We start from the raw sequence: 12787 nt of genomic DNA on the forward strand, positions 1-12787 counted from the left end.
TGGTAGGGCGTGCAATATTTGAAAACATATTTATGGGGAACCATCTTTGAGTTGCGCACAGACAAAAAGCCCTTGGTTGATTTGTTGTTCACAAAGGGTGCTGGGAGGGTGACACTCAGGATTGCCAAATAACTGTATCGCCTTCAAGAGTACAATTTTGCATTAAGGTACGTTCTGGGAAGCAAAAACCTGGACGTGGATTGTTTGGCGTGTTTAGCATTGCAGGTGGAGGAAGTGAATGAACTGGAGGATGACACTGATGAGTGGCTGGTTGTCAGTGTTAGTGAGTCATGTGGAGGTGCCTTAGTGAAGAATGAGTGGAAGCAAGTCTTGGTGGAGGACAACACTTTGAAGCAGCTTATCACTTATTTGTCCAATGTGACCAGTCAATCAGAGAGTGTAAAGAATAAGATTACAGGACGGTATGGGCAGAATTGTCAGTTGTGGCTGTGTAGTGCAGTTCCTATATTCCCAATAGGCTCTGCGCATTGGAATACTATATCCTGTAGATTTGACGTAGGACTTATGTCTGCTAGGTCTCTATCAAATATATTAGACATAATTGTGAGTGCTAGCTAGCTCAGAGGTCACTAGAAACTTTCTCGAGTTCACAAGATGGGATTTAGTTTCAGACAACCGCAAAAACATGACAACTTTGTTTCCCCAAGATAAAACTGATCTTCAGAGTCGTGGAAACAATAGATAGATATTTCACTCAGTCCTTCGTGCATGCTTCGTTTCACCAGAGGTGCAGAGAAATAGAGAGACGGGCGTTTTCAATAAAAGTATTTAATGAACAGTCTTCTTTCTCAAGCAAAAGAAATGAACTGCTACAATCGTAATACTGGTTGCAAAATATAATGCATACAGTAAAAAGAGTAGCATAAAATAATACTGTAAGAGCTTTGTATGGTTCCTAGACCATAGATAAATACATACATAAATAACAACTGCTAAAAAGTACTCAACTGGTGCTTCTAAAATGCGCCTACCCCGATGTACCTAACCTAGGTCGAATACAAGGGAAGAAGTAAGTGAGGTGTAGCATAAATTTAGTATTCTTTGCCAAGAATCTATCCAAGATTTCTCTTAGGGTCTAATCAGCTCCATACCCTGGTTTAGAATGAAGAAGGTCAGGCTCAGAACTCGATTTCCCAACAACCCGCAAGGGTAGCTTGGAAACAATGGAGCTGGATTTCTCAGCAAAAGAAAAGACAGCGTCTCTCTCAGTGCGTCTGCTGGAGGATAGGCTTCCGTCAGCACTTGCTGTAGCAAGTAGCTAGTCAAACTGCTCCACACCACCGTGTGTTTGCTTTGGCAAGTTGGGGCATATTTATACCTTGAAGGTGCCAAGTTTGACGTAAAGTTGGACATAATAATGTCATCAAAGAGTCTCAGTTCTTTGAAAACTCCATGAGTTCTTGGACAAGTCAGTATGCGAGCAAGGGGAAGTCCCTAGCTGCTGAAGCCGAGTTTTCCAAGAAATCGTTGTGGATTTTCGGAACTAGTGGAAGCAGCCATGCCGTATTTGGACTGCATGAGCTATTTCTAAATAAGGTTATGATTTCTATGCCTATTTAAAGATATGGTGATTTATACCTATATAAGGGCATAAATCGGGAAATTTACACTAGGGTCCTAAAATGCTATACAACATCCACTCCGCGTTTATTATGTTCAACATTACTAAGTTCAAACACTAAAACATATTCTAAGGCATGTGTTTACAATCCCACCCAAAAATTCTTTCAAATGCATTTGAAAATGGTTGTACATGAAAAAATGAGCATTTGTACAGTACGCATTTAAAAGCAATGATCTCATTGTAAGCATATAGTGTGATATTGGCAATGCTAACTGAATAAATCATGAAATTACATTTATGAAATGGCTCTTCGTTACAGAAGAAAAGTCGAGACCATCCCATAGCAGAATATACAAGCAATTTTGGTTTGCGAATTTAGGTCAATATTGTTTCTAGGAAGTGTTCAAACAATTCTTGTACTCTAGGAATAGATATACTTTAAGCAGATTCCCTTGTGCCAAAGTTCATTGTGTCTGCAAAAAGTCAAATCAAAAAATAGAGTTCCAAAGGTAGAAGCTTTTGTTTTGAAAAAAGTGAAGATCGAATTTCAGCGTTGAAAGAACGCTGTGTGCTAACTTCAAAAGTTATTCTCGGTGTCAGGAGAAAACATTAATTCATCTAGGCTGGCAAAGAAATTGTCTACCACAGTAGATGAATGTTGACCACTTCATTAAGTAGATCAATTGTACACAGATGAGAAGCATCGCCGTCAGCGTCAGTCACATTAGCAATGTTCGCAGTTGATGGTACCTGTGTGCCTGTTGGTCCGCGTATCACACCTACAGCTGGAGCTGCCGGTGAGATCTCAATGAATGTCGTCATCAGGATTGGTAGCCATTGTGGGCAACACAATACATGACCAATTACCGGACTCAGTAATTAGTCAACATCCGTTGGCACAGCTGATGGAAGTGTTAGACAGATATCTAACACGCATTCCTCTCCATAAAGCAGGCATCGTAGAACAGGTAAGATACAATCTTGCCAGATTGGTCTGAATGACAGGAAACATGTGGTATTCAGATCTCTTAAACGAGCCAAGCCAAGGATCTGTGTTATGCGTTCACGATACTGCATTGGAAGAAGAGCATTCTCCATGGTAATTTGGGTATCGCTGGTGATTGGACTTGCCATAACGAAGCAGAAGAAATAAAAATAATATCCCTGCTACGAGTCCCAAGGTGAGAGGAAGGCCGCCGAACACAGAGTGCACGAAGTTAGGAAAAATGCCCAGGACTGCTTCAAAGGGTGCTAACAGTCCTGAAAAAATCATCTTAAATACATGTACAATACCACTGGTATCAGACATGTTTAAGATACGACCTAACATTTCTGCAAAATGTATGGGGCAGTTTGTTGATAATAATGCATGTATTTCCGCAGAGGACCTTGCAAATTGCAGATCATACGTCTCTCTGGACGAGGTCAGTGACACAATTTTTTGTAAAAGAATGACTTTCATTCTGCTTAAACTATCAATTCGTATAGAAGAGATGTTCAGTGAAGGCCATAGTGGCATCTCCCCGTCTGTCTTAGTTTTTGGAAACAATGCTTGCATACAAAAAGTGAGCCTGGCTGACACACTAACGAGATAGGCTATTCCTGGCATCATTCTACAACAGCTGTGATCATTCAGCATTATGTAGCTCCCATTTGAAAGCTGCCAAAAAATTGGATCTATCACTGCTGCCGGGGAACCCTGCAGGTGGCATGATAAGTTGTTTGAAGAACCATGACAGGCTCCATGTAAATCAATGCTTTGACAAAGAAGTTTACCACTCAATGTTGTTTTACAGTTTTTACCACTAAGAAATACCTCCTTTTCCCCACTCCAACATTTGTGTGTGTATGGTAAATCCCAGGTCGACTTTATGTACTCTTTACCCAACCTTTCATACAGGCCTGCTGGTATGTGTTTTAAGCAATACTGAGACTGGAAATCGTCACTGGTATTGTGATGGTGCCATGTATTATCCATTCAACGGATGGTTTCTCAGAAATGGTTAATGGTAATCTTTCCAGTTTTTCTATGCTCAGCACTGTATAGTCTGCTCCCCTCTGTGCCAAAGAGATTTGTTTATCTGTAAGGTTAAATCCAGTAAACAATGACGTGGTGTTGATTAGACGCCAAGGCACATAGCCAGAACAAAGGTTTTGTAACGTCCAGCCCAGCAGCATTATAGAACGTAATTGAGACTGGCCATGTGGTAACATTAGCAAGTCTTGTTCCATTGTGTCTATGGCAGAGGATACGATGCTGTCCAAAGAATAAATTCTGGACAACAGAGTTGTTAATCCATTGTCAACTACAGAGAGTGCTTTCTCTAAATTAATATGATCAATTTCTCGTATTCGTTCTGTAGTTTCCATTTGCGTGACTTTCCATGCTTCATTATAAGCAGCGTAAATACCGGCGTATATCGAGCGTTTATGACGTGGTTGGCGAGGTCCAAGTAAGAATTCTCGTAAGTCAATGTCATTTTTAAATAAAGTTAAGTGTTGTTTTATTTCTGGGAGTGTGGATTTTTGTAGCCATTCAAGGGACAGTTTTCCTACACTGTAAGTTGTTATTATCCCTGGATGTTGTCTCTGGACATATCTTGGATCTGGCCTAGTTACTGTAACCCCTTGTGTCTTGTTCAGGAATCTATCTTGACAGCTATTCGTGTCTGTGGGCCAGATTAACCATTTTTTCCATTCAGGATTAGTTCTGTTTTGTTGTAAAATGTAGTTTAGATCTACCTCATCATCTGTAGTTTCATTACTATTAGGTCTGGGTTTAGGTGTGGACGGTTTGTTTAAATCATTTATCTTAGCCAGACCAAGACAAGATGCCTGTTGAACAGTTTCATTTAAGAACAGTATTTGTTCTGGGATGATGCAGGCTCTTAATAATGCTTCTAAACCTTGTACCTGCCAGTCTTGTGTGCCCCACACAGTTTTTGTCTCAATGTTGTCTTTCCAAAAGTCAAAACCTAATGTCGACATTTGAGCATAAAAGGCCGCAGAATAAATCTGTTAAGTATTTGTTAACATGCTTTTCATGCCTGTCTTATTTACATTTTTAAAGTAAAGGGTTTCTGGATTGTGACATTAAAACCTGTAAAGTATGGGAACTTTCTATAGAATGTTTTAGAACTACCTTTTGGTGGCGTTGGGCAATGTTCCCATTGATTATGAGTTAAAACATTTCTAGGATTTGCAGATTTGTGCAAATAATGATGACCAAAATGATTAAAACAATACATTTCTTCATAATTTGATGAACCTTCTAAGTATTCATGTTTTGCAAATTTTGCTGACATTTCTAAGTCTGCCATCATATTATTAACAGTTTCAACGTCCTAATCATCAGAAAAAGTACTCGGTGAAACAAAGTCACTCAAGGAAACCTTAAATTGGTGTGGAATCTTCAACAGCTCAACCGGGCCGTAAATGTCAAAATCAGTTCTATCCCATGCTATTCCACCAGTTAGAAGAACGGCTGTGATGTTCACTGATGACAGGTCTCGTTGTTCATGATGAGATGATTTGTGTGGCTTCAGGAGCAAGTTGATGTTCTTACTTGCTGTGTCCATTTTACTATATTTTCCATCTATCAACTTTCCCAAACTTAAAACAAGAATGAGCCATAGTAGCCTAACGGCTAGGGCGCTCGACCTCCGGCCTCGGGATCTGGGTTCGAGTCTCGGTAACGCTGCCAAACATCCTGTGATTCTGGGCAAATCGCTTAATCTCCCCGTGCCTAACAAAAAAAATGAATGTGTGTCCTCATGCAACGTAACTGGTGCTATGTAAAGCGCTCTGATACCCGATTCGGTTCGGGTCAAATTCGCGCTACGTAAAACTCAGCAAAAAAAAAATGTGGTCAGATATGTAGTTGAAAGCTGGTGACCAAGTTCTTTTACTCGTTCCTTGAAATTTCTGTTTGTTGGCGTTGTTTCAGGTTCACTGGGATCCTCAGAAAAGGTATCGAAGTTGATGAAATAGCCAGAGGCAGTTCTGTCAATTGTTGGTATTGCATCCGGATTATTTGAAATCGCTGGAGCTGCTTGTTCCCTTGACATGTTAGTATAGTCAGATGCTACATCATTGTAGACAGGAGTTTCTTGACAACCTGTTATTTGGGTTTCAAGAGGCACAAGTTCCATGGCTTTGTTGCATAGTCCTTCTTTTCTCACTTTCGATTCTTCAAAGGTGATGAGTCTTTCAGTTTGAACCTCTTGGATGGTAGCAAGATTTGGTCTTCTGCTACATCTTTGGAGTCCACTGGGCCTGCTACCTATTATCGGCCACATGGTGTGGTCTTACCAGGTCAATTGATTCGGACCGGTTCTCCTTTCTTCCAGCAAGGGGCGGCAGTAACACTGTTCTTGATCCGTGGATTGCTAGTACAGGTACTGGTTTTCTGTAAGAAGGCCCTAATGCCTTCTTATCCGCTATTTTCTCTCTGACCAGATCTCCAATCTTTGGAATCCAGACAGGTCTTGCAGGGACAGGTGGTTTTTCTTCAGTGGTCATTGGCTTTTGTATGGTGTTGCCTAGACTTCTTCTTGTTTCGTTTAAGTCCTGTAAAAGAGCCAAACGATCTTTGATATCAAAGGGTTTTTGTTCTACCACTGAAGAATGACGATTGAGGTCTTCGACCATCATTCTAGTACCAAAAAGGATTTCATATGGAGTGATTCCACCCGGTGAATTTCTTGGCAGATTATTTAGACTACGTTGGACACTTATTAGATGTTTGACCCACCCATGACCCGAACCTAATACCCTAGCTGTTATAGATTGCTTTATGTCACGTTTTTTTCTTTCCACAACCAAATTTCCGTCAGGATGGAATGGATTTGAGTACCACAATGCAACGCCCAAGCTGGCCATGGCCTCCTTGTAAGCCCTAGATCTAAAAGCAGGACCCTGGTCTGAATGTAGCATGCCGATTGCGTATGTGCCGATAAAGACTCGCAAATCTTTTATAACAGTTCGGGCGTCAGCCGAGCGCTGAGGCCACATCCAAATGAATCTTGAGCATGAATCTACTGCGACCATTATGTATTTATAGTTACCATCCCTTTGTAGGGGACCACTGTGGTCCAGGTAAAGACATGCTAATGGTGTATCTAAAATTAGAAGGGGCATCCGTGCCGGGCGTTTCACTGTCGAAACTTTAATTTTCTGGCAGATTTCACATTCCAAAACATAGTTTCTGGTCTGTTTCCTCATGCGTGGCCACCAGTACTTTTGTTTTAGTAAAGACACTGTGGCGGAAACACCTGCATGTGCACTGGCAAGCCCTTCATGTGCTGCTAAATTTAGTCCTAATCTATGTTCCATGTTTGGGATTACTCTATCCCCCACTCCAGGGATTCGAGCAAACGGAACATTATTTGCATCAGTTATATACGAGTTCTTGAGTGGAAAGCCTTTCGGTAATGTTTCACCACTGTCTTTTATTAAAGCAGTAACAGCTTGCATTATTTCGCTGTATATTTTTGTTTTTGAACAAGTGATTACAGCTACGGAAGCCGTTTGCACAGCTGCCTTTGTGGCTTCATCAGCCAATGAATTCCCTTCAACGTGAACGCCATCACGGTGATGACTCAGTGTATGGATCACGTGAGTCTTTTGTAGTTTTTTCTGTAATTGAACTACTTGTTCCCAAAGCATTTTATGCTTGATTGTGCCACCTTTTGCGTCTTTGAAACTGTTTTTAACCCAGTTCTGCAAGTATTCATTGTAAGATTGGACGCAGTAATACGAATCGCACACTGTGAGTGTGGGGAATTTGCGATCTGTATTTTCAAGCGCCATCTTGAAAGCCTGTAGTTCAGCTCGCTGAGCTGTACAGTCTCCTAGGGATTGAGATTTTGTGACCATAGGTCTGAATTTACCATCGTGCCAGCGACCTTTAACAATCGTGCACGCAGCACTATAAGCTTGTTTACCCCCAATTGCGGGTTGTGCTGATCCGTCTGTAAATATTATACAGCCGTAATGTTCTAGAGGCAGAATTTCAGTCGGCAGAGGACATTCTTGTTCGTATTGGAGAAATTCTTGTGTCTTCAAGTAAGGGTCAAAAACATATTCAACGTCTGTCGCAGCAATAGAATTAACCCATTGTATCCATCTTGGATGTAGAGCTTTTGCATTTGGAATGCTCGCTTTTGTCACTGCCTCTAAGGCAGGTACAGGATTAATGACCTTTATGTGTTTTCCCTGCGCGAGGATTCTCTCTTTTGCTACTGCAGTTTGAACCGCTGTGAGAATTTTTTCTGTTGAAGTGAATTTCATTTCAGCTTGTGTTTACAAGTGTACTTTGGACGCTATTGGTACCTTTTCACCCTCATTAAAGGTTAGGTATGTGAATCTGCATCTCTCTGGGATGATTCGGATTACAAGGTTGTGTTCGTTTACGCGTGTCTGTAAATGTGTTGTTGCTAACATATCTGTTTGCACTGAACGCAAAATTTCTGTGTGTTTTTGAGTCCAATTAGTTGGTTTGAAATCAGGTTTTATTAGTTCGTAGAGAGGTTTAACCCTTTCTGCGTAATTTAGAATGTAAGTTCTTTCGAAGTTCAGGAATCCTAAAACTGACTGTAAGTTTTTCAGCATTTTTGGAGTTTAGAGCAGCGCACATTTTTCTAAAAAGTTTGCTGCCAGGCTATTGCCTTCACTTGAAAGTTCGTATCTGAAGAAAAGAACGTTCAAGTGGGCAATCCTTGATTTTTTCAAATTGAATTTATACCCTTCAGAGGCGAATCCAAGTATTATGGTGTTCACCCTGGTCAAGTGCCTGTCCAAATCATCACCTGTAAGATAGATGTCATCGACATATGATAATGCCACATCATCGTACGTTTGTAGTAACCTGTTACTCTGGCTGAAAATAATCCAGGACTGATCTTGAATCCCTGGGGGAGGCGACAAAAGTGTTGTTGTGTCCCCATTATTAAAAAAGCGGTCAAGTACCTGCTTTCAGGTGCAATATTTTAACAGAAGAAACCGTTTGAAATATCCAATGCCGTTTTGTATTTTTTGCACACAATGAAATTCATCAGTGCTGCACTGTGTGCATTTTGTACTGCAAAGGTTTTGCAACAGGAATTTAAATGTTTGTAGTCCAAAACTAGACGATATGTATTGTCTGGTTTGGAGACAGAAAACAAAGGATTGTTCATTGACGAGGTGCATGTTTCAATCACCCCTTGGATATTCAAGTTGATCTAAGATCTCCCTGACCTGTTTTTTAGATTCTTGTTTAACCGGATACTGCTTCTGAGCAGTTGGTTGATTTTTTTACTTGATCTTGACATGATTTTTATATAATGCTGGAGCCTGGGTTACAGCCCATTTTCTGGCATAGGTGTATTTTGTATGAATAGGAATATGATTTGAGAAGGCTGGCATAATGAGCTCTTCACCATGTGGGCACTCCCTGACAAATTCAGGTGGCAAGTCTTTTTCAGCCAGAAGAATGTCATAACCCTTAGATAGTTTTTCCCAAAAGAGTGCTTTTATTTTACTAGGTATGTCCCCGTCTATTCGGAGTGTTACTTCATATAACCTATGTGGTACACTGCAGTTTCAACCTGAATGCATTCATTCAGGTCCACTGTCTCCAGATGATCTCTCAGGATCTTGCGAGCTATGGTAATTTCTGCTGCGCTGTCCAGCATTGTCTGGGCCCACTCCCCATTCTTGAGTTGTGACCTCAAGATCCTCGGCATGTATGATTTTAAGACTTGCTACCTTCTTTTTGCTGAATTGAGTTTTTTTATTTTTAAGAACATGTTGATCATCTATTGACTTCACGCGTTCTTCCTTGTGTTCTGATTATCCTCTTCTTTTGGATTTCTGCGAGGAAGTCTGAAAGGTACAAGAGGAACGTGTATCAATATCTTGATATCTATCAGGTTTTCTCAAAGTATCCCTGTTTCTGAGGTTATACCTCTTTTCATAGGGCTCCTTTTGAGGAGACCTACCTCTAGATTGAGAACGCTTTTCTTTAGGAAGTGTCTGTCTAGTATTTTCCCACTACTTTTTAGGAGTAGTGAGTGTGTTTTTAATAAAAACTTTTTCAGGATTTTCTGTTAGTTCAGGCTTTACCGGTTTCCCTCCCAAAGTATCTCTTCCTAGTTCTTCATAGGATTTTTCAATTATTCTGGCCAGTTTATATGGTTGCTCAGTTATATCAAGTTCTTTTAGTTTTTGGCGGATTGCCACAGATGCTGCTTCACCTTTAATTTTAGCTAATATTATAGCTTAGACCTGTTTGAAATCTTTCAGTAACTTCATACCGAGATTTAAAGTAGGTTCTGCCCCGTATTCATTTTGAATCTGTTTCAGGACGTCTGGTATTACCGCCATAGACGGAACCCCATGTGTTTTTGTGTAGATTGCAGCAAAGACTGTACCCCAAGTGTCACAGTCCTCCAGGTGTGGTGCAAACCCAATTGGTAAACAGATTGTTAGAATCCTGTGTTTCTCATGAGATGTACTATCAGGAAATACTTCCTCGATCTGAGTCATTTTTTGAGCTTACTATAATGGAATTTGTTCCCTCTTTGTGGGTAATTTACAGATTACTGATTGTAAAGTCTGTGGTGTAATTTTGTTTGTGTTCCCCTGATGAGGGGTGTGCTGTGGAATCCTTATAGCAGGTTGGACTGTTAGAGTCCGCATGACATATTGTACCAATTGTCTATGTATTTTAATTAATTGGTTTTGCTGAGCTAATAGTTCTGGACCTGTCATTTGTTCAATGGCAGGATGTGGTGTACAGCTAGCTAGTACCGGCCATGTCGCTCCTGGTCTACCTAGTGGACCGAGTCTGGTAATGTGATTTTGATGTTGTAGGGCGCATTTAAACCAGAGCTCATGCTCTTGGTATGTTAGTGGAATTTCAATGTCCTCAAAAGCAACGTATTCCGCTGGATGTTTCTCTATCTTATAGAAGTGGAACACATGTGTTGTTGGATTTGCTTGTGGAAAGATAATCCATGAATAGACTACCTCTGGCTGCCGATATTCATGTAACTCTATGATGAAAATTACCCTACCACCTCTTGCTGATAGGCGATTTTCTATGAGTTTTATAGCAATTGTTTTCTGCACATTTTCCGGGATGTTTATGGCATCCGGGTCGTCATGTCGGAAACCCGTAACGTCAAGACCTGGTTGGTTTGCATTTAATGCAGTTCCATTTAACCTTGGATTATCCTCGTCGGTATCCAAGATTTTTGTTTGAAAGGCTTGCAGAGCAAGTTTCAAGGAAATAAAGATAAGGTGCACAATATTTTGGAACACTGTATCCTTCAATTCAACGTTGAACAAAACCAAAAACTAAAAAATAGGATTTTCGTCCTACCCAGTTATGGCAGATATTTTATCCTTTAACCCACTCCAGACGTCTATTGGTGTATTTTACGGGATAAAATGGGTCTCTGTTAAAAGCACAACTGAGTTACTCTAGTGTCTAGCGTTAAATTAGTGCCTTACCAAACGTTGGGCGCCATGTAGTGTAGTTCCTATATTCCCAATAGGCTCTGCGCATTGGAATAATATATCCTATAGATTTGACGTAGGACTTATGTCTACTAGGTCTCTATCGAATATATTAGACTTAATTGTGAGTGCCAGCTAGCTCAGAGGTCACTAGAAACTTTCTCGAGTTCACAAGAAGGGATTTAGTTTCTGACAACCGCATAAACATGACAACTTTGTTTCCCCAAGTTAAAACTGATCTTCAGAGTCATGGAAACAATAGATAGATATTTTACTCGGTCATTCGTGCATACTTCGTTTCACCAGAGGTGCAGAGAAATAGAGAGACTGGCGTTTTCAATAAAAGTATTTATTGAACAGTCTTCTTTCTCAAGCAAAAGAAATGAACTGCTACAATCGTAATACTGGTTGCAAAATATAATCCATACAGTAAAAAGAGTAGAATAAAATAATACTGTAAGACCATAGATAAATACATACATAAATAACAAAGGCTAAAAAGTACTCAACTGGTGCCTCTAAAATACGCCTACCCCGATGTACCTAACCTAGGTTGTGTACGAGGGAAGAAGTAAGTGAGGTGTAGCATAAATTTAGTATTCTTTGCCAAGAATCTATCCAAGATTTCTCTTAGGGTCTAATGAGCTCCATACCTTGGTTTAGAAAGAAGAAGGTCAGGCTCAGGACTCGATTTCCCAACAACTCGCAAGGGTAGCTTGGAAACACTGGAGCTGGATTTCTGTGCAAGAGAAAAGACAGCGTCTATCTCAGTGCTTCTGCTGAAGGGTCGGCTTCCTTCGGCATTTGCTGTAGTAGGATGCGTCGGGCAAGTAGATAGTCAAACTGCTCCACACTACCGTGTGTTTGCTATGGCAAGTGCGAGCATATTTATACCTTGAAGGTGCCTAGTTTGACGTAAAGGTGGACATAAAAACGTCATCAAAGAGTCTCAGTTCTTTGAAAACTCCATGAGTTCTTGGACAAGTCAGTATTCAAGCAAGGGGAAGTCCCTAGCTGCTGAAGCCGAGCTTTCCAAGAAATTGTTGAGGATTTTCGGAACTAGTGGAAGTAGCCATGCCGTATTTGGACTGCATGAGCTATGTCTAAATAAGGTTATGATTTCTACGCCTATATAAGGATATAGTGATTTATACCTATATAAGGGCATGAATCGGGAAATTTACACTAGGGTCCTAAAATGCTATACAACAGCTGGGGTTTTGAGAAGGGATGGAAGAGTGGCGGTTCCCATAGTTTTGCAGTCCAGATTAATATAACTAATGCATGAGGGTCACAGGGGAATGTCAGCCATAAAAAGAAGAGCCCGCATAGACTTTTGGTTTCCGGGCATGGACTGAGAGATAGAAAGGTTTGTGCACAATTGCATAGCATGCATTTGTAGTGGCAAGTCCCAATCGGTTGAAGAGATTCCTATTAGACCAACCAGTTTTCCAGAAAAATCGTGGCAAAGGGTGGCAATTGACATTTGTGGACTTTTCAATTGTAGAGGGATTGAAGGAAAGTATGCAGTTGTTTTGGTGGTCTCTTTCTCCAAGTGGTGAAGAGTCTCACCTATCATATGTATGTTATCACTTGATTCTGTCACCTGGCAACAAGCCTTGGCTATGCGAGTTCTGAGGGGCTGGAGATTCCATGCTCCAACAGAACGTTACTGAGAGGAGCCTGCCAGGGGTTGGA

At 40.7% G+C, this 12787-nt stretch overlaps 1 protein-coding gene across 1 annotated transcript in view; it reads left to right on the top strand.

The window, feature by feature from the left end:
- The window catches only part of VSIG10L2 (V-set and immunoglobulin domain containing 10 like 2), a 221496-nt gene that overhangs the window by 168410 nt on the left and 40299 nt on the right, over nucleotides 1-12787 (top strand). The window lies entirely within an intron of this gene.

Source organism: Lissotriton helveticus, chromosome 3_1 (genome assembly GCF_964261635.1).
Source record: "Lissotriton helveticus chromosome 3_1, aLisHel1.1, whole genome shotgun sequence".
NCBI lineage: Eukaryota > Metazoa > Chordata > Amphibia > Caudata > Salamandridae > Lissotriton > Lissotriton helveticus.